Below are 21,725 nucleotides of genomic sequence, written 5' to 3'. Positions count from 1 at the left end.
GTCCTCACCCCCACATCTAGAAGACAGTCATTTGTGTAGTGTGGTTGGGATGTGGCCAACAAGGCACCTGGCATCATTTTCTCCCTGCTAAAGTCAGTGCTCACACCATAAAATAGGTGTGTTAAATAATGTAAAGGCATTCGTTGCTAGCTTATCTTGAAAGTAAATACTTGGCAGTGGGGTATATTTATTAAAAACACACTAATATTGAATGTTATCCATGTCGAACATTGTTCTAATCATTTTGTAAATATTATTTTATGCTTCTAATAAACCCAATGAGACCCAGAGAGGCTAAATTACCTACCCAAGCATACACAGCTGGGAAACCTGGCTCCCGAGCCTCTGACCTTCACCACCATGCTATGGCATCAGTTCTCTGATGGCAATGGATGCACCAATCGACCCCAGGGGCCAAACCACTGAAAGGGGGGCAATAAAAGGGAAAGAGGACCCGAGGGAAATGTGCCTACCTCATTGAAGCATCCATCTTATATAAAAACTGCTGTTTGAAATTTTAACCCTGCTATTTGGCTTCTGTAAATTCTTGCTTGCTAAGACTACTCCCACTTCAGAGAGGCCATTAAACCTTCCCTAGGCAAGGTTATCAGTGCTGACGCCAGGCCAAGCCTCTGGTTGAGGTCTCAAGGCCCCAGCACATACGGGCTCTTTAAGAACTTGCAAAAGACCCTGCAAACACCCCATATTTGGGAGACATAGAAGGTAAAAACATATAAATAGGGAAACTTCCTGCATGTTGGGGCCCAGAATTTGAGAGACATTTTCTTCTGGACCTGCATGTAATAAATGTAACTCCATCTTTCTAAGTATTGCTTGGTTCTTCTCTGGTTTTCTGTAACATCATCAGTTTGCAGGAAGAGTTCATGAGATAACATACATGGGTCACTGTTAGAGAAGGGGTGGGAAGCCAAGGTTCAAAACTTGACTTTATTTTGTAACTAAATGTAAACTGTATGTGTTACTTTCCTTTCTGTAAAATTATATTAAGGTCGCTTCTCTAATTCTAAACTTTCAGATTTAATAATTACCATAATCTTTGTTTCCTAAGAATTCTTTCCATTTACATTTATTCTCCACTCTTTGTGGTGTTCTATAAAAAATGCATTGCAGGGACATTGTAGGAATATTAATCTCTGTGATAATTCAGAGGCAATTCAGAGTTCCACAGTTCCCGGGGTTATCATTTAAACATTAATTATCCTTGCTTGGTTGCTAAGCAGAAGACTTCATTAATAAACAGCTCTGTTACAGAAACCAAACAGCAGAGAGTTTTCTTCAGTTGGTTGGACCACAGTTGGCAACTTTTGAGACTCTCTGTGCTTCATGTAGATTTATCTGCTCCCTCAGGGTAAGGGCATGGGAAGGCCAAGCGGGAGTACCGGCTGGATGTTCAGGGAGGAGAGTCACAGGTTCTTATGTCCCCATGAGGCAGTGTTGCCCCAGGAGAGACCTGTTTATCCTCAGATGCAGGGTGAGAGGAGTGCCCTGGGGTGAGAATCCTGTGGTGTAGAGGAACACACAGCAGTGTGAGGTTTCCTGCAGCATAAGCCCTGTTTGATGTGTACAGATGAGAGGCTTGTGTGTGCAAATGTGTACACTGGGTAGTTGAGGGAGATGAAGAAAGGACTAACAGAATGATGAAGAAATATTGTGAGTGCTAGGATCTCATATAACCAGAATCTCAGTATATATTTTCTATGTCCAACTCCTTTTACTCATGTTTTTTATATTCATTCCCACATATATCAGTAGGTTTGTTCCTTTAAAAAAAATTATTTACAAATTTCAGTAGAGCCCTTTTCTAAGAAGAGGTCTTTGCCATAATGGTGCTTTGAGTCATGCCATGGCTGCAAGAATCAGGAACTCCGAGTATGTCCAGAGTAACCAAGCCAGAAAAAGAACCATGGTTGCCCAGCAGCAGGGTGCATGCTATCAAGACCCCACAGCCAGTGCAAAAGAGTGGACACAGAACGCTCAGAGATTCGGCCCCAGGAGAGCGATCAGGAAGGTGCTCCTGCAGGAAGCAGCAGAGGATCTGAGGCAGATGCACAGCAGGTGGGCATCTGGGATAATTGACATTTCTTGTCCTGCTCTGTGGGTGTGCCTTGAGTTACCAGAACTGGAATTTTCCTGGACTTTTCATTCAATGAGGGAATGCAAGCTCTGTACAACAATATCTTTTATCAAGGTGAAGTGCTTTGAGGCAGAATTCCTTGCACTTACTCAGGAGAGACACTGCTTTGCCTGAGAGAAGTGGGAAAGCTGTGCTGTCACCTGTCAAAGCACGACCCCCTCAGGCTGCTTGCTGAAGAACATCCACTTGCCAAGAAGGCTGAGTGCTTTATCTTTTTTAAAACCGAAGAAAGGCCCTGCTGATGTTAATTGTTTTTGTTTTAAATGACTTATTATTAATCAAGTCTTCCTCCCTGTTAAGCAGGGATTTCATAACTAATGATAAAATGTTCTCCTGAGCAAGGGATCGCGGTAAGAAGCCATCACTATTCAGCAGGTCTTTCTTCTCACCGTTGAGCTAACTCACCTGCCCCTGCGAGAAATCTATGCATCACCTGCCTATTCAATCAGTCATAATGATGCAGCACCTTCATGACTGCACCTGGAGCTTCACCCGAAACTGGAGGAGGAGAGCAGGTGGTTACAAAGAAATAGATTTGTGGGTGAGCATTTTTACTGCACTGGAGGGATAGAATATACCATGGACAGATATGACCTTGTTCTTCCAGGGGTGGACAGTCCAATGACAAAGAAACAGATAAGAAAATAAATCACAATACAGACTCTTCTCTCCTCCCCCGCCCCCTCCCCCTGCCGCCACACACAAGCTAAAAGAGGAAACCTACAGAAACAGACATAATTGACACTCACACACAAAAATGGAGAAAAATATTGTAAGGTATATAAATGTTAAATCACTATGTAGATTTGATAGAGCAATTGAATTGCCACCCCTCCCCCGGGACTGGCTTTTCAGGTCATTTCACTATGGACATTCCCTTTGCTGAGATCACATTTCACTCGCAGTGACCACATTCCTTCTCTCCCCTCTGGGTCTGCATAAAGAAGTCTCCGCCCAGAAGAAGCCTTTAAAAGCCTCTGACTCCATCCCTGGGGGCTGGAGCCATCCAGACTCAGCTACCTGGTGTGCGGATGATCTAATGGTAATCCCTCACCATTCTGGCCTCCTGCGTTCCTCCTTCGGCTGCTCATGTAAGTAGCATTTGAAGTTACAGAGTTCAACATGAAAGTTAGGTGGAGGGAGTCAAATGTTGGGGTGGGTACTGTAGAGACCAAGTGCCCATCAGTGAAGGCTGTTGCCTGCTTCTGGGAACACTGACCACAGACTGCCTTCAGAATCAGCCTCTTCAGCAATGGCCTGGCCAGCCCAGAGCCCACGTCTAATGATACATGAGGGCCTGGCCACTTACGCTCAACTCAGCACAACTCTGAAGGGCCTTTCTGGCTCCAGATCACGCTGTAGGTCAGCCTACACCCCAGCTCCACTTCTCCTTCCACCGAGTGTGCCTCTCTTCTGCCTTTCTGCAGGAGTTGATGCAAAGAGTGCTCCTTAACCAATGACCTGCACGCCACGCTCCATTGCAGAGCCTGCTGACCTGCAAACTTGATCTGCAGCAAAGGCAGCCAGACTGGAGCCCCGGGCCAGGGAACACTTGGTCTCTCCAATCAGATCTGCCCTATGGACCTATAGATTTTGGTGATGTGTATGACTTGTTATGACACACACATCTTTCCTTTCACCATAAGTGACTCATTGTTTCCCACATATTATTTTGAGATTTATTGTTCTTTCCCAAGCACAATTCTTCATAACAAGCCCTTTATATGTCATTTCTCTTGATTTGAACCCTGCAGTATTTTCTCACTAGACATTGTGAATCCAGCTCAATTCTCCAGTGTAGCAGCCATCATGGCTTTTACCCCAAAATCTCATAAGGCCGTTTCTTCTTTATTGTTATTCATAAAAATTTACAGTTATAGCGGCACTGGAGATGAGCTGGGAGTATATCTCAACTGATATGGTATTTCAAATGGTATCATCTCTATTCAAGTGTGATTGCTTCACACAGTTTTGAGTCCCATTTCTATTTGCTGATTTCAAGTTTTTCTTGGGATTGTAGTAACATCTTATTCAGTTGATTGAACTATATTAGCCATTAGTCTCAAAAGATTTCTCTGGACAAATATAGTTTGGGTGTGTTTATTATTGTAGAGCATATTAAAATTAATCTTGACCTAACATTTTTACAATACTTGTTTATCCTAGCCTCTCCTTTCCTAACCCCAGGATGGAACATTGCTGGTGAAGATTCTGGTTTATCAGAAAGTATGTTGCACCTGCTCAGTTTTAGCCTCCTTGCCTCTCTTTCCTCTGACAAAGGCTCCCCTCTGACCACACTGAGGGCAGGCTTCTCTGAGCCTTTTCTCTACCAGGCCCTGACACTGCACATGTGCCCGATGTTCTGCTTGAACCCAGTTTTGTTACGAAGCGAGTCCCCAAGAGATGAACCACCGGAGCCAATTTGATTAAGCATGCTACAGTTTATTACAGATTCGAATCGGGGCTCAAACCTTGGCTGACACAGCAGTCGGCAAACACCCCAGTGAGAGCCCCGATGGAGGGGCAGTCCCTCCTCTAAAACCTCTTTTTCCCAACTCCTCCCACCATTGGTATGTCACTCCCAGATTGGCCCCTCAGGACAAAGACCTGGCCGTCCTGAGCTATTTCTCAGGTAGTTTACACAACCTGGCCTGTTTTTGCCTCAAGCACAATGTCTGTTCTGACTTCAAACAGAAGTGCAGGATGCTGCTGTTTTGATGACGCCAGTCTCCTAGCCAGGTCTGGAGGGAGGTCTGCATATCTTACTACAAAGGAATTCCCAGCACTGAGTTACAACTGACTTTATTTATTTATTTTTTTTAACTTTTCCCCCCTGGCTAGGTCTGTCTCCGGAGTCCTTATCTCTTGGGCAGATGGGGCCCACTGTCACAAGTTTCATCAAAGAAACCTGTTAAGTCAATTTATAAAGAATCTCTCCACCCTTGGTATCTGATCAAGTTCCTAGTCCTCTCCTTTGATATCTAAGTCCTTAGTCTGCCTTAAGCAATCATCCTGACAAACCATTTTAGCAAGAATTGCTCTAAATTCCTCTTAGCAGTTTTCACCTGTGACTCTCTCTTTGTTCAGTGGCTATACATTCTCAGCTATCTCTGCTCTATGCTGAGTTGAGTTCAATCACTTCCCTCTGTTGCACTGGTCTTGAATAAAGTCTTCCTTGCCATTTTTAACAAGTAGCCAGAGAATAACTTATCTTTAACACATCATTTCTAAGTCAGTGGCTCTCAAGCTTTTGGAAGTCCAGGCCATACACAAATGTATAAACTTTTCTTTAAATGTATGCTGATTCATTGGTGCATATCCATGTACCTTTGTGGTGGCCCACGTTGTCCGTAATGATGTCTTTTAATAATTCCTTCCCTTAACTGAAGTGCCTCCATTAACATGTTTAAGGACTAGAGAAATGCAATACCAATAGGGCGAACTAGTCATTCTGTTTGACATCAGTAAAAGAAATCTTGGAGTAGAACCAGTCACAAGCAAACTCAGAGTAAGTGAGGGTGATTTCGTCTCCATCTCCCCCCTAGTCAGTGCCCTCCTTTGATGCAAGTTCTGATGGTTTCACTGCCTGTCAATACCTTCTGGGCTGCCAATGGGCATGCCTGGATTTTATTTATCCCAGGTCCTTCCCTGACAGAAAGCATGTTAACAGAAGAGTTCCATAGAAGCTGAGGAACTTAACTATTACTTACACACTAGTAGCCCTACACACAAATCTATGCACCAGTAGGTTGCTGCCTGCCTCAGCTGGCCACTTGCTCACCACTGCTGGTAGCTCTCCTCCTCTCCTCTTAGCTTGCTACCCGCCCTTCTAGAGCTCTCCACCTACTGCCCACCCTCCTGTAGCTCCCCCAACCCTCCCTCATAGCTTGCTGCCCTGCTCCCTCCTGTAGCTCTGTCACCTACTTGTAGCTCGTTGCCCCACCCTCGTGCTGATCCATGATCTGGTTGTCATGCAGTGGTCATTACACCTCAGGGTATAATGGACAATTAGCATATTCCTCTCTTATTATATAGGATAATTTAGATCTGAGCAATGTAATTTTGATGCTGTGGTGGGAGGAGGGGAACATAGCCTTTCCCTATCCACCATCTTGACTGAAAGTCAATATGCCGCTTTGGTTAGGAACAGCACAACTAGACAGAAGAATTGTATACATTAAAAGAAAGAATTTTTGGATCTATAAATTGTATCTCAATTCTTTAAAAGAATAAACTAATGAAAGAAAAAATATATATCAAGTTGAAGGGCATTATTCAGCAGTCAGATCACTAAACATTCTTTATTTTTTAATTCTCATCTGAAGATATTTTTCCATTGACTTTTAGAAACAACGGAAGGGAAGGAGGGGGAAAGAGAGAGAGAGAGAAAGAAACATCGATGTGAGAGAGACAGATCAATGGTTGCCACTCGAACTCACCTTGACCAGGGACTGAATCTGCAACTCATACACATGTCCTTGACTGGGAATTGAACCCGTGGCCATTCAGTGCTTGGCAGATGCTCTAACCACTAAATAACACTGACCAGGGCCCTTAAACAGTCTTAAATATATACTGCATATATATTTTATAATATTGATATATAAATTCAAAAGATAAATTTTGACAGGTCCTGTGTGTGTGTGTTTTTTTCATGTTTACAGCAGTCTAAAGTTATTCAAAGAGCATTATATAGATTGCATCTCATTAATCTCATGACAGCAATCCTATGGAAAAGGCATATTTCTTTTTCCCAGTTTACACAAAAGAATTTAAGTACACAGAAACTTGTCCATGGTCACTGATTGGCATTTGTTGTCCCCTGAAGAAGCTTTAAAATAAAATAAAAAAGGTCACGTAGTTTATTTTCTAAGATCCTAAGGACAATATATTTTTTTGTCATTGATGTTTCCTTTAGTTGTGTTTGTTTCATCTCCAAAGATAAGTATTTCACAGTTCCCATTTTATAGATGAGGAAACTAAGTTACTGAAAACTAAAATGAAATATATAAAAACTAGTAGCCCTGTGCATGAATCTGTGGGCAAGTAGCTGGCTGTTACTTGCCTCAACTGGCCACCCCCCCACCGCTGCTGGCAGCTCTCTGCCACTTGTGGCTCTCTGCCCCGCCCTCCTGTACCTCTCCACTTGTAGATCAGTCATGATGCTATGGCATCCTGGCAAATTTGCATATTTCTCTATTATTAGATTAGATATTCAGGCAATATCAGAATTTGTACCCAGGAAGTCTGTTAAGAGGGAAAAAAAGAATATTTATTGAACCATGGCAGCTCATGAATATTGGAGGTAGGCAAAGCACCAGTGAGCATTTTAATTTAAAAAGGCAGCTTAACAGGCTGACAGCTGTCAGCGGTAGGGGCTTGGGGAGCTGGGCGAAAACTGTGAGGGACTTAAGCAGTTCAAAATAGTAGTTATTGACTAGACACAGAGATGTAGATTACAGCATAGGGAATCTAGTCAATAATATCGTGATAAATACTACCCGTGTTTCCCCGAAAATAAGACATCCTCCGAAAATAAGACCTAGCGCATGGAAAGATAAGACATCCCCTGAAAATAAAACCTAGCGCAACTTTGGGAGAAAAAAGTAATATAAGACACACTGTCTTATTTTCGGGGAAACAGGGTAGTATGTATGGGACCTGGTGGGTACTGGAAGCAGCCGGGGAACCACTCTATAAAATGATTGTCTAAAACTAATACAGAATAATATTGAAAGTAAACTCTAATTGAAAATTTTTTAAAAAATAAGTAAATATGAAAGGCAACTTGGCTGTTAAAAATGCCTATGGATTATTCATTCATATGACATTCTGGAAAAGTCAAAACCATAGAAACGTACAGAAAATGGATCACTTGCTGGCGTGAAGTGAGAATTGCAAGAGGAACTGACTGTTACGGGGCACAAGAGGACTTTTCTGAGGCCATGGAAATGTTCTGTGTCTCCTTTGTGGTTATGGTTACATAAAAGCATGCATTTGTCACACTCTTGCAACTGGACACTAAAAAGGGCTGTTTCTGTATGTAAGTCATGCTTTAAAAATGTGATATTTTAAAAAATGGCATCCCTGGCACCCTAGCTTCACACAGGGCTTGGAGGCAGAGCCACAAAAGTAACTCAGGCCGAAACCGGTTTGGCTCAGTGGATAGAGCTTTTGGCCTGCGGACTGAAAGGTCCCAGGTTCCGGTCAAGGGCATGTACCTTGGTTGTGGGCACATTCCCAGCAGGGGGTGTGCAGGAGGCAGCTGATTGATGTTTCTCTCTCATCGATGTTTCTAACTCTCTATCCCTCTCTCTTCCTCTCTGTAAAAAATCAATAAAATATATTAAAAAAAAAAAAAAAAAGTAGCTCAGGGCAGCTGTCCAATATCCTAAGCCAAGCAGGAGCACAGGATGCACCGCCATGCTGCGTCCTTTCAGGACATGCACCTGGCCTTGTCCTTCCCGCTGAACAAAACCCTCATTACCATCCTGCGAAACTTTGCTCTGAAAGTCCACCTTTGTAAATCCTATTTCCCAGAAAGTACACAATAAATCTTTTTAGAAACTACTTTTCTTTAATAGCCTTTCACTTCCCGGGAAGAAAATAAAACTAAAGACAAGCTATATTAACAGCCACATTCTTCAGCAAGTGTCACATTGGCGCCTTGTGAGACCAGAAAGTCGTGACTATGGGAGCGCACACAGAAAGCTGCATCCCATTCATTCTGATAATTATGATCGGGTCTGTCTTCCCGAGGCTTTGGCACTGCCTTTGCCTGTCGGGTGAGCTCAAGGAGCACCCATGTATCCTGGAGGCTGGACTCCAGGCTCAGCACAGAGAGCCGACTTCTTTATTCTCCAAGAGCCCAGGCGGGGCCGAGTCTGCTGTGCAAAACAGCCCGCAATGGCTGGTTCCACTTGGCAAGTAGCCTTCCTTACAAGGTTAGGCACCGGGTTTAGGACAATTTTAATGCAGGTGTCCATAGCGGAGGAAGGAAAAGCAAACCTTGGTCAGCATGCATATGTTCCTAGTAACCCTGCCATTAAAAGAAAGAGGTTCCTTATTAGATTTTTGTTATAAAATTAATTAAATTGTATGGCAAATGAAACACAGTCAATGTTGTATTTTAAAAAACCATCTCCCATCAGGCAGCTCATACCTTGCCAACACTGTCTACTCTTAGCCTTTCCTGAACAAAGCACATGTGCACAAGCCTGCACTCAGGTATCATCTGTTGACTTTTTTTGTGTGTGTGGTAAAATATACATAATGTAAAAATTACCATCTTAATCATTTTTAAACATACATTTCAAGCCCGGCCGAAGTGTCTCAGTGGTTCCGTGTAAAGCCATGAAGCAGGTCAGGGCACATGCCTGGGTTGTGGGCTTGGTCCTCAGTTGGGGGCATGCAGCAGGTAGCTGACTCCATGATTGTGGCGTGTGATAAGCTATGATTTATTCTGTTATTTCCCCAATAATGGGTACATTTTCCTAAATTTTATCACTAACATATCCTCAAACAAAGTATTTGCATAGCCTGATGGTATCATTTTTATAATATCAATTCCAAGAAGTGCAATTTCTCGGCCATTAATTTTTTTTATTAATTATAAAAAAGCAACTCAACAAGCATGTTTCCACCAACTGCAGGTGATGTTTCCCTTTCTCCATGTGCTACCAGTGAGAGAAATCATGGCAAAGAACTAAATTAACAAAAATTTGGTACTCAAAGCTCTAGAAAAGTAATACGAAATCTGATGGATTTTTTTTTTTTTTTTTTTTTTTTACCAGCCTGGCTTTATCTCACTAAGATACAGGAATGATAGTTTAATACATCTCCTTGATGCTCATAAGACATCAGAAAATGATGTCTCTTCCTTGAACTTTATCCAAGGCCAAATGGGCAAAGTTCCTAGACATGTAATCTGGTTTCATTGCCCAGGGGCCTCCCTGGGGAAACTACTTCTTATGGTGTCGTATTGCCCCAAACAGAGTTCACTGAGAACTTTAAAGATATCAGGAGCCCTGAATGCAGTCCAAACAAAGGAGACTCTGAGGAGGCAGGAAAACATGGACTTGGAGACACATAACAGCTCTATTACCTCCAGCAAATGCTATCCCTGGGGACAAAACCAAATCTTTGATCTGATTGCTCATTCATTTAGTAAGTAATTAGTGAACTCTGACTGGGGGCTTTTGGAGATTTGACAGCCGAGGGAAGGGATGCTGTGAGTGTCCCTCCCTCTTGGTTGTCATAAGGATCCGGGCAATGTGTAAAAAGCTCCCGGTGCAGTGTCCAGAGCACGATAGGTAGTCCCATATTTTGAAGTGTATTCAAACTCTTTTCAAAGCAGTCCATTTGCTGATCTGAGTTTTACTTTCCATAAAGTTTTCCCTAAATGGTACCTTTTGTGCATGCCTGCTCATCAATAACTGCAATAAGTCTCATGTCATTTTGCCACATTTGGTGAGAGTGATAGGGGCATCATTGGGTGATTACACAGTGTGTCTCTGCAGCTGAATCTCCAGATTCACTTTCTTTGTGTAAATTAGCCAAACTCACTAGGAACATTCTGGAAACTCACCTAAACAACTGAAAATGTGGCAGAAGAAATGGTCTTGGGGGCTGCCAAAATCGGATGTCTTAATGGCATAGTAACCCTCCCAGCCTGCTCCTGCCTGGAGAACAAGTGCTCCGAGAAAAATCCCAGCCTTCTCCTTCCTGCGAAATTTGACTTTTTCTTGGGTAAAGGTGAAAATAAGTGCACATAATAAATATGAAGTTGTATAAAAATTTGCTCGATTTTAAATGGTTCAGCAATAAGCTTTATCTACAATGGACTGGACAGAATCTAACAAAAGCCCAAGTATGATTCCTTAAGGGCCTATGGGATAAAAAGGGCTTCTGTCATGAATGGCACACAGAAGGCTCCTGAAGAAAAGAGCCGGCGGTGTGTTCTTTGAAGCCAGACGATGAAAGCGGAAATGTCTAGGGTCAATCTTCCTGGGTGGCCGAGGTTTGGAGCCAGATCTTTCTTCTCAGGTATCCCAGGGATTGCCTGGTGGCCTCCTCAGAGGCAGCCCCAAACCCTATCAGTTAGCTGCATCAGCTCCCATATTGGATGGGTCACCCTTCCAGCCTCATTATTGATCAGCTCAGGCGTCAGATGCCTTTGCAGTTGCTGAAGTGCACGCATGGCCCCAGGTCAAGTGCTCACCCCTAGCTGTTTATGGATCTTCAAGTCCTTAGTGGGGCAAGCGTAGTCATTATGCCAGAGATGTGATTTCAGGCACAAGGACTCAGACCTCTTCACAAAAGACCATACAAACTGGAAAAAAAATATATATATATATTTCCGGTGTTAAGTCATTTGGACTCCTCAAAATCACATATTTGGCCCAAAAAGCAAGATTAAAAACAAACAAACACTAAAAATTGGGGAAAGGGGGTGAACTGCTGGTCAGTTTATTTACTTAATATCTATAAAACTTTTCTTACACAGGTTACAACCCTGATGTCACCAGATCCAGAATTATTGTTATTTCTATGTGAAAATATTGCTAACTTGACCATTAGTTCTCACTCTTTCTTTGAATGAATGACTGTAGAAAAACCTTAATAAACCATAAAAATGGAAGGATCATAGACTTTAGCTAGGTTATTACTAGAGATTCTAGCAATGTTCACTCTGTATTATTTCCTATGGCTGCTGTAACAAATCAACACAAACATAGCAGCTTAAAACAACAAATAAATTTTCTCTCAGTTTTTGAGGTTAGAAGTCTGAAATGGGTGTCACTGTGTCAGCAGGGCTGTGAGCTCTAGGGGAGAACCTGTTCCCTCCCTTTTTCAGCTGCGAGAGGCCACCCCTATCCCTTGGCCTATGGCTGCATCACTCCAACCTCTGCTTCTGCTGTCACATTTGTTTCTCTGACCATCCTCTGTCCCTCCTATAAGGACCTTGTGATTACATCAGGCTCACCTGGATAATCCAGGGTAATCTGTGTATCTGAAGACCCTTAACATGCCTGCCAAATTCTTTTCCATATGAGGCAACACGTTCACAGGTCCCATCAATTAGGATGTGGGCATCTTTTAAGACCTTATTTTGCCTCCACACACTCAGCTGTAACTCCTCCCCTCTCCCACCCCTGATTTGTCAGGACACCCGTTCCTTGGCCACTGCGGATTGGACCAAAGATGGACATGTAGCTCCTGCTCAGCTAGTCCAGCATTGCTCAGAGGGTATGGAATGGAACGGAGAGCTCATTGTTTGACTGTGCAGACTGAGCTGAAGCTCTGGCATGGTGTGGATAGGCAGTGCACAGAGAGAGGCAGTGGGCAGAGAGGGGCAGTGTGCAGAGGGGCACTATGCAGAGAGAGAGACCATGCAGAGAGGGGCAGTGTGAAGAGAGGGGCAGTGTGCAGACAGGGGCACTATGCAGAGAGAGACACTGTGCAGAAAGAGGCAGCATGCAGAGAGGAGCAGTGTGCAGTAGGGCCAGTGTGCAGAGAGGGGCAGTGTGCAGAGAGGGGCAACGTGCAGACATGTAGAGACAAGCAAGGGTCTGGCCAAAGCGTGGCCAGGCAGAGCGGGTGAACGAGGACCCTGTTCCCAGAAGCCTGCTCTGTTCTGGGATGGTGTCTTGGATGGACACACTGATCTGTTTAGCATTGGAGTTTCTGTTATACACTCCAAAAAGCTATCCACCTCTGATAACTAAAGCACTGAGCATTTATAAAATTAATCCACAGCCCTGGTGTTGTCTTTCGTTCCTGTGTAGTATCTGCTTGTTTTTATACCCTTTGCAAAATGAGATGACGACAGACCGCATAAAAACAATATGTGTCTGCAGTTGCTAGATAGTCTGCATCCGTGGAAACAATTTGATCTGTGGAAAGGAGGGGGGAACAAAATTGAGTTAGAGACTAAATTTATTCAGGGCTGAGCTCATATATCCTAGAGCAGGAGTGGGAAAATCCGTGGACTTTTACATGTCCAGTAAGAAGAAAGCTCTTTGTATTACTGCTTCTCAAGTTAGTCAAGTGTGGGCAGCCCATTCTGGATACATAAAATAAAAATATCATTCAGACACAGTCAACAACTCCACAAAACAATGCTTTGAACACCACCATTTCCTAACAAGAAGAATCTTTGTATTTGTACTGAGTCAGACTCCCCCTCCTTCAGGGAAATGTAATGGAATTAAGTCTCCTCTGTTCTTACTTAGAAGTTCATACATAATCATAGAAGGTTATTACATAGACAGAAAAATATAAAACTACAAATGACAGAGCTGGTCTATAATGCAATTTAATTATGCCAGTAATAAATTGCCCCCTCAGCCACAAAAGAAGGATCTGATCATAGAGACCAAGTAAAACTAATGTTCTTTCTCAAAACATTGCAGCAACTGAGGGTTTTGTGAGAACTAATAGAATTGCTTGGTGGTTGTTGTTGTTGTTGTTGTTGTGTGTGTGTGTTTTTCTTTCTCTGTGTGAGGGGTTCACCACCCTTAGTTGATGTAAAGATAAAATGACACCACTGACCTTGGTCTGTGGACAAACATTCCTGTTATTTACTTTTTTAAAAATGTATCTTTATTGTTGAAAGTATTACGGATGTGGCCTCCCCTTCCTCCTGCCATTGATTCCTTCTAACCACACCGCCCCGCCCCAGGTTATACCACACTATTGTGTGTGTCCATGAATTATGCATAAAAGTTCTTTGGTTAATCTCTCCCACCTACCTACCTCCCACCCCCTTCCCCCTTCCCCTTCCCTCTGAGATTCATCAGTTTGTTCTATGCTTCTATGTCTCTGGATCTATTTTGTTCATCAGTTTAAAATCTCATTCAATTCCACAAATGAGTGAGATAATGTGATAGCTGTCTTTCTCTGACTGGCTTATTTTGCTTATTATAATATTACTCTCCAGGTCCCTTCATGCTGTTCAAAGGGTAAGAAATCCTTCTTTTTTACTGCTGTGTCATATTCCATAGTACAAATGAACCACAGTTTGTTTTGTTTTGTTTTGTTTTGTTTTTATCCACTCATCCACTGATGGGCACTTGGGCTGTTTCCAAATCTTAGCTATTGTAAATTGTGCTGCTATGATCACAAGGGTGCATACATTCTTTCTGATTGGCATTTCTAGTTTCCTAGTATATATTCCCAGGAATAGGATCACTGGGTCAAATGGCAGCTCCATATTTAATTTTTTGAGGAAACTCCACACTGTTTTCCTTTGTGGCTATACCAGTTTGCATTCCCACCAGCAGTGTGCCAAGGTTCCCTTTTCTTCACATCCTCGCCAGCACTTGTCATTTGTTGATTATTTGATGCTAGCCATTCTGACAGGTATGAAGTGATACCTCATTGTTGTTTTAATTTGCATCTCTCTGATGATTAGTGACTTTGAGCATTTTTTCATATGACTCTTGGCCATCTGTATGTCCATTTTGGAGAAGTGTCTATTTAGATCCTCTGCCCATTTTTTAATTGTATTATTTGTCTTCCTGGTATTGAGATGCATGTGTTCTATATATTATCTAACCCCTTGTTAGATATATCACTGGAAAATATGTTCTCCCATACGGTGGGCTCCCTTTTCATTTTGTTGATGGTTTCTTTTGCTGGGTAGAAGCTTTTTGTTTTGGAATAATCCTAATTGTTTATATTCTATTTTATTTCCCCTGCTCTAGGAGATGTATTCGGAAACATATTGCTATGAGAGATGTCTAAGATTTTGCTGCCTATATTTTCTTCTAGGATTTTTATGGTTGTATGACTTACAGGACATTGAAAAAAAAAATAAACAAGTGGAAGAATATACTGTGTTCATTTTTGGTAGAATTAACATCATTAATGTGTCCATACTACCTAAAGCAATGTATAGATTCAATGCAATCCCTATTAAAATACCAATGGCATATTTCACAGATCTAGAACAAATACTCCAGAAATTTATATGGAACAAAAACAAAAACAAAACAAAAACACACCCCAAATAGTCACAGAAATCTTGAAAAAGAAGCACAAAGTTGGAGGGATCACAATACCAGAATTCAAGTTATACTACAAAGCCACTATAATCAAAACAGCTTTGTACTGGCACAAGAACATGCACAGAACAGAAACTCCAGAAATCATCTCAAGCCATATGTCCAATTAATATTTGACAAAGAGGCAAGAGCATACAATGGAGTAAAGATAGTCTCTCCAATAAATGGTATTAGGAAAACTGGACAAGTACATGCAAAAAAATGAAACTACATTACCAACTTAAACCATATACAAGAACAAACTCAAAATGGACAGAAAACTTTAATATAAGTCATGGAACCATAGTTATTTACTTTTGACTAGCCTAAGCACAATTTTATTCTAAAATTTATTTTTAATAATCACAAATGCAACAGAAAATATGGGCCAAGCCAGTACTTATACCTAAATAAATACAGGCAAAGTTTTGAATTTGTTTAGCAAGCTTATTGTAATATAATGGAGAAATTCTGGCTTGCAATCAGAGTAGCCTGCTCCAACTCCTGGCTCTGTACTTTGTACCAATCTGAGCTCTGACAGTTTGTTCAACATACCTTTTTCTTGATTTCTTGAAAAACCTCCTACATACTTGAGAGGGATTTAGTAGAATAGATTGAGGCTCTGCCTGTATCACACCCACTGGACATCAGGCACAAAGCAAGTACCTGGTGTAGTCTTCTTCCCACCTCATCTTCTTTCTATGTTTTGCTTTTATGTTGTGTCTAACTCTCTAAAATGCTATTGCAAATACATTTCCAATTCCAGAAGATGGTCTAGAAAATAATCTCATCCCCTTGCTCAAAAAGATTATAATAATCTGGAGCCATCAAAAAAAGACAAATGAGTAGCCCATAGTCCATTATGAGTAAGAAGATTTTACACTGCCGGAAGCCAATTCCAGCATGTCATAATTGCAAGAGTTTCATCGAAAGGTTGATGAAACTTGGGAACTCAACAAGGGCTGAGTCACACATGTTATCTCCTGCTGGGAATGGCTAAAGGCATTTTCCCAAACCTGAATTAAGTGATTGCTTGCTACCAGACAGCTCAGGCATCTTAATTTACATGTTATTGCCTCCTATTGGCCAAACACCTGAACAGCCAAAGGCAATTACCCATTCTGACAATGGATTCTATATGAAACACTATCCTTTGATGTGTATATCTCTACCTTGCCCTAGGACAATTTGTGTTAATAAAAAGCAAGGGATCCTGAGACAAAGAGAACTTGGTTTCTTTAGCCAGGTTTCTCCCCGCCCCTCTCCCTCAAATGCCTTTCAAAATTATGTTTCATCTCTGAACTTTTTATTAATTCATGCACAACCCTTCTCCAGATTTCAGAACCCTTCTAGATGCCAGATCAAGACCACCAGTGTTAAATGGTGCCCAGTGTCCAGCACTATACCACCTGGCCAGCATGGCTCAGTGATTGGGCATCGATCTATGAACCAGGAGGTCAAGGTTCAATTCCCTGTCAGGACACAAACATAAAAAAATATATTTCTAAGAAATAAACTTCTATAGTTTAAAGACGTCAATTCTCCTCAAATGCAATTATAGTTAAAAAATCCAACAGATGTTTTGTTGTGCATGTAATTTTAGATTTTTAAAATTTAATAGATAAATATTACAAAATTGGACAAGACACCCCTAAAGAAGAAAAAAGTGAAGAAAGCCACTCTGCAAGATATTTTTAAGCTCCAGTAATGAAGGCTGCACTGGTATTTGTGCAGGATGGATGAATTGACAGCAGAGAAGGCAGGAGCTCTGAAACAGGCCACATAAACATGAGTGCATTATGGTTTCCTGGGGGGCAGAAAGGGCTGTTTAATGAGTGGAGTTGCAAACTCAGTTATCCAGGCAGAAAATAAAATTGGATTAACAAATCACCTCACATACACAAATAACTTCGAGCTGGAAATAAGCTGAATGAAAAGGCACTCCGGGTTATTCTATGATAAGAAGTAACCCCCGAATCTCATTGACTACACACACAGTTAACCTCTTTCTCTGGACACATTTCCTGTGACTGTCAGCACTCTCCTGGGCCGCTGTTCTCCATGGTGTAGCTGATAACCTCAGGGTGCTCTGATCTGTGGCAGCTTAGTGCCCATAGGCGCTTCCCCAGTTTCAGCAGCGTGGGCACAAGCACAGGAAAGCACACGCTGAACCTTCAGTGCTTCTGCCAGAACTGACACATCTTCGCCTCTGCTCATGTTTCTTTGGCCAGAGGACTTTACCAGGGTAAACTATAAAATACACTGCCTGTGTGAAAATGAACCACTGCTACATGCTACACCAAGGACAGACCATAGAAACAAAATGTTAATGGATGAGCAAACACGTCTCTGAAGAAACATATCTTAATAACATTTTTATAAAATTATAAAAAAGCTGAAAATAAATATTGTATTATTTAAACATATACTTATAAAGGATAAACTGATACATTTTTCACAGAGAATGGGTAACACCAAAATTCAGAGTGTTGATTACCTCTGTGGATGGAACAGAGGGTGGGGAGATGTGAGTGGTTGGAACTTTTTCTTTTTTGTTTAATATATTTTTATTGATTTCAGAAAAAAACATGCAAGGGAGAGAGAGATAGAAACATCAATGATGAGAGAGAATCACTGATTGGCTGTTTCTCACATGCCCCACATTGGGGACCACATGCAACCTGGGCATGGCCCTGACCAAGAATGAAAAGTGACCTTCTTGTTCATAGATGGATGCTCAGCCACTGAGGCATGCCGGCTGGGATGGACCTTTTACTTGTCTGAAGCTTTGGTGCATAGTCAGCAGGCCTTGAGGAGGTCAACAATTCCAAGGGAAACAACCAAAGTCAACAGAAATAATTTAATTCCTGGGAAAGTGAGATAATGTAAAAGACAACATTTTCAAATATCCAGAATACCCTCAAGTGTATTTTAGACACTGCATCTATAAGACAAGAACAGGCAGCTGGGAGAAAGATCAAAGAACAAGAAAATACTCTTGGTAGTTAAAGTGGTTGTTTTTGAAGTTAAAATAAAATCATTAGTAGTATCAAAATGTAAAATACCCCCAGACTATAAAGCAAAAAGTTAAGATGATGGAAAATGTCAGAGAAATCTTTACAAACTCCAACCCAAACATTCAAAACCCACATATAAAGAGGTACAGACACAGGGAATGGACATAAACCTGGAGTTCAGACGGCTGCTTGTTATTCTTTTCCAGAGCATATATATTCACTGGGATGTGGCATGCCCACAGATCCGGATATTTATTTCAGAAAATTTTGTTTTATTACATTTTGGAATCCCCCTCCCCGCCCCCCACTCCCCAATTCTATTTATTCCTCATCTTCACAAGTCCCAATCCCTGCACTTTGGAATCCTTCTCAGATATTGCATAATGCCTTTCATGACTTCTATTTCTCTTTTAAATCTGTTCCCAAGGATGATGATGTTTGTAATTTATTTGAGTCTCTGGAGAACTATGTGTTCAGACTCAGCCTCCTTTGGTGATTTCTCGTCTGATATATGCTTTTTATTTCATTTTGTTTTCACTCCTTTGTAATATTTACGTTCAGATTATTTCTGCTTATTTCTCATTGTGGAACTAGGACAGATGAAGCATGGTGGGTGGGGAGAGGGGAGGACAGAGAGCCAGGGACTCGTTCTCCTTGGTCTTTCTGGTTCATGTATCAAAAGACATGCAAATACGCCTCCCTGCAAATTACCAGCTCCAGCAATGACAATTTACCCCAATCAGCTCTCTTATTTGCCCAGGCAGGTGCATCCCTCCTCAGTCTGCCATTTGAGATACTAGTAAGGTCTCAAGCTTGCTGGGCTCCAATCTGGTTCTTTCATATTTTCTCCTTTTTCCCCAAACATCTCCCTGGGCTTAGAGGGATAGTCTAAATCAATTTAGTGGCATAGATTCTAGTCCAGTCATTCCTCCTTGCTGCACTGCTCTGTAAACCTGGCTCTTTAAAATATATCCATTGCCTTTTTTGCAGCCCTCCAAGCTTCTACGTGTTTCTGTAATTAAAGACGTGTTTTAAGACAAAGACTCACACATTTGGGGAAATGTGGATTTTGATTGAGCTTTAAGAAACAAAAAGCATTTAGAAAGGCCAAGAAAAAGGAAAAAGCCTTTCAAGAAAGGCATGGTTTAGATGTGAATCCAATTCAAATGTGGTCTGATGAGCAATGAATGATATAACTTGTATTCTATCCCAAAAAATATTTTGCTTCGTGTGCCAGAGGGTCATAATACTGAGTTTGGAGAAAGAAATTCAACTCAACCATGTGACTTGACTCTAAATAATATTTACTTTATCAAAATTTCATTAAGGACATGTATTGGTTTTAAACTATTTTTATATAGTTTTATTTTGCAGTGACAGTTTCCATTTGATATTATTTTGCATTAATGTTTCAGGTGTGCAGTGTAGTTATTAGATAATAAAATATGTTCTAAAGTGTTCCCTGCATAGTTTTTTCCTGTTGTTGACAGTATGACAGATGTTCCCAATTTTCCTCCCATTTTATCCCCTCCACCTAGGCCTTGCTGCTCCCAAGGCTTTCACCACACCTTCTTTGTGTCCACAGCCTATGTATATATGTATATAAGTTATTTGGTTAATATCTTCCCGTCCCCTCCACTCTCTCCCCTCTGAGATCTGTCAGTCTGTTCCATGCATCCATGCCTCTCCACCTATTTTACTCATCAGTATACAGGAGTGGGCAAAATAGTTGTGTGTTTCTTGTATTATTATTTATTATTGTATTAAATATTTGTATTACAACTATAAACCTACCTTTGTCCACCCCTGTATTTTCTTAAATTATATTCCACATATAAGTGAAATCATGAAAAATTTGTCTTTCTTTGACTGACTTATTTCGCTTAGCATAGTACTCTCCAGGCCCATAAATGTTGTAGCAAAGAGCAAAAGATCCTCCTTTTTATAGCTGTGTAGTATTCCATTGTGTTAATGTACCACAGCTATTATATCCACTCATCTGTTGATGGGCACATGGGCTGTTCCCAGATCTTAGCTATTGTTATAAACATAGTGGCGTATATATTCTTTTGGATTGGTATTTTGGGGCTCTTAGATTATATTCCTAGAAGGAAGATCACTGGGTCAAAAGGCAGTTTCATTTTTAATTTTTTGAGGATAGTTGTAGTGTTTTCTATAATGGTTATACTAGTCTGCATTATACTAACAGTGTACTAGGTTTTCCTTTTCTCCACATTCTTGCCAGCACTTGTTGTTTGTTGATTTATTGGTGGTAGCCATTTTGGCAGGTGTGAGGTGATATCTTATTGTGGTTTTCATTTTTATTTCTCTGATGATCAGTGACTTTGAGCATTTTTTCATATGTCTCTTGGCCATCTGGGTGTCTTCTTTGGAGAAGTATCTATTCAGAACTTCTAAAAAGAAAAGAAAAACCATGACTGTGTAAAACTGTATAGCTATTGGTGAACACCTGAAGGCTGTGTAAGGGATAAGAATTATATTTCTCTCTACATCCTGAGGACACAACCAGTCTTAATGGAAGTCAGCCTCAGGGTCAATAGGAAGCTAAACTTTCTAATAGTTAAAGGGGACTTCTGGGGAGTCAGGAGATCATTGAAGGAAAGAGCAGGGAGAAGCAAGAGTCAGAAATGATGGGCTAGGATGCTGGACAGATCCATCTCCTCGCTCTCCTCTCCCTTCTACTTGTAAATTAACCAGGAGCTAACACCTGGCTTGTATTGGGCAAGATTCCTGCCTGGGAATAACAGAATGTTCAAGAACTATTTAGCATATTTAAGTACCTTACACTTTCCACTTCTTTTGACTTCTCATGCTTCCACCTCAGACTGGAGCTGCTTTTTTTTAACCAACTCCAGCCCACCCCATCTCAACATACCACAGTTTATTGACTAGAGTTAATTTACACAATTAAAGAAGTCTCATCTTCCATATGAAGAAAGAGGTAAGAATCTAGATGTGTGTAGAAGCAGCAGTATGTAAAAAACATACTTTATAGAATTAAACTCACATTTCAACTATTCTAAAAAGATTTTCCTGAAACTTTCATTGAGGAAAAAAATCTGCAACATTCAGAGCACTTGTAGGTTTGGTTTAATTTTGTTTTCTTCGTCCCAAATTCCTTGAAGGTAGGATCTATGGATTATGTATCTAAATATTCCCAGTGCTAGCTCAGCACCAGGTACACCTAAGCACTCTGCTTTTCTTTAGTGAAAAGATATGTGAGAAATGCACAGTTGGTTCTATGGAAGATGGCCACATGTCAAATTGCAACTCCCTTGGTACTCACCAAGTAGTTAAGGCAGGGTGTAGCATTGTACCTATATCATCTTCAGTGCCAGGTTCTCAGCATGGACCAGACACCAGTGGCACAGCTTTTGTCTGTGATGGTCATTTCCTTTTTAAATTTCATGACAAGACAAAAAAAGGCCAGCTGATTTACTCTGTATTAAGTGCTGCTCATTTCCATGCATGCATACTCAGGAATGT

The sequence above is a fragment of the Pipistrellus kuhlii genome, unplaced genomic scaffold, assembly GCF_014108245.1.
Source record: "Pipistrellus kuhlii isolate mPipKuh1 unplaced genomic scaffold, mPipKuh1.p scaffold_m20_p_6, whole genome shotgun sequence".
In the NCBI taxonomy this organism is placed as follows: Eukaryota; Metazoa; Chordata; class Mammalia; order Chiroptera; family Vespertilionidae; genus Pipistrellus; species Pipistrellus kuhlii.
The sequence above is the reverse complement of the archived record's forward strand: the minus strand, read 5'-3'. Positions refer to the sequence as shown.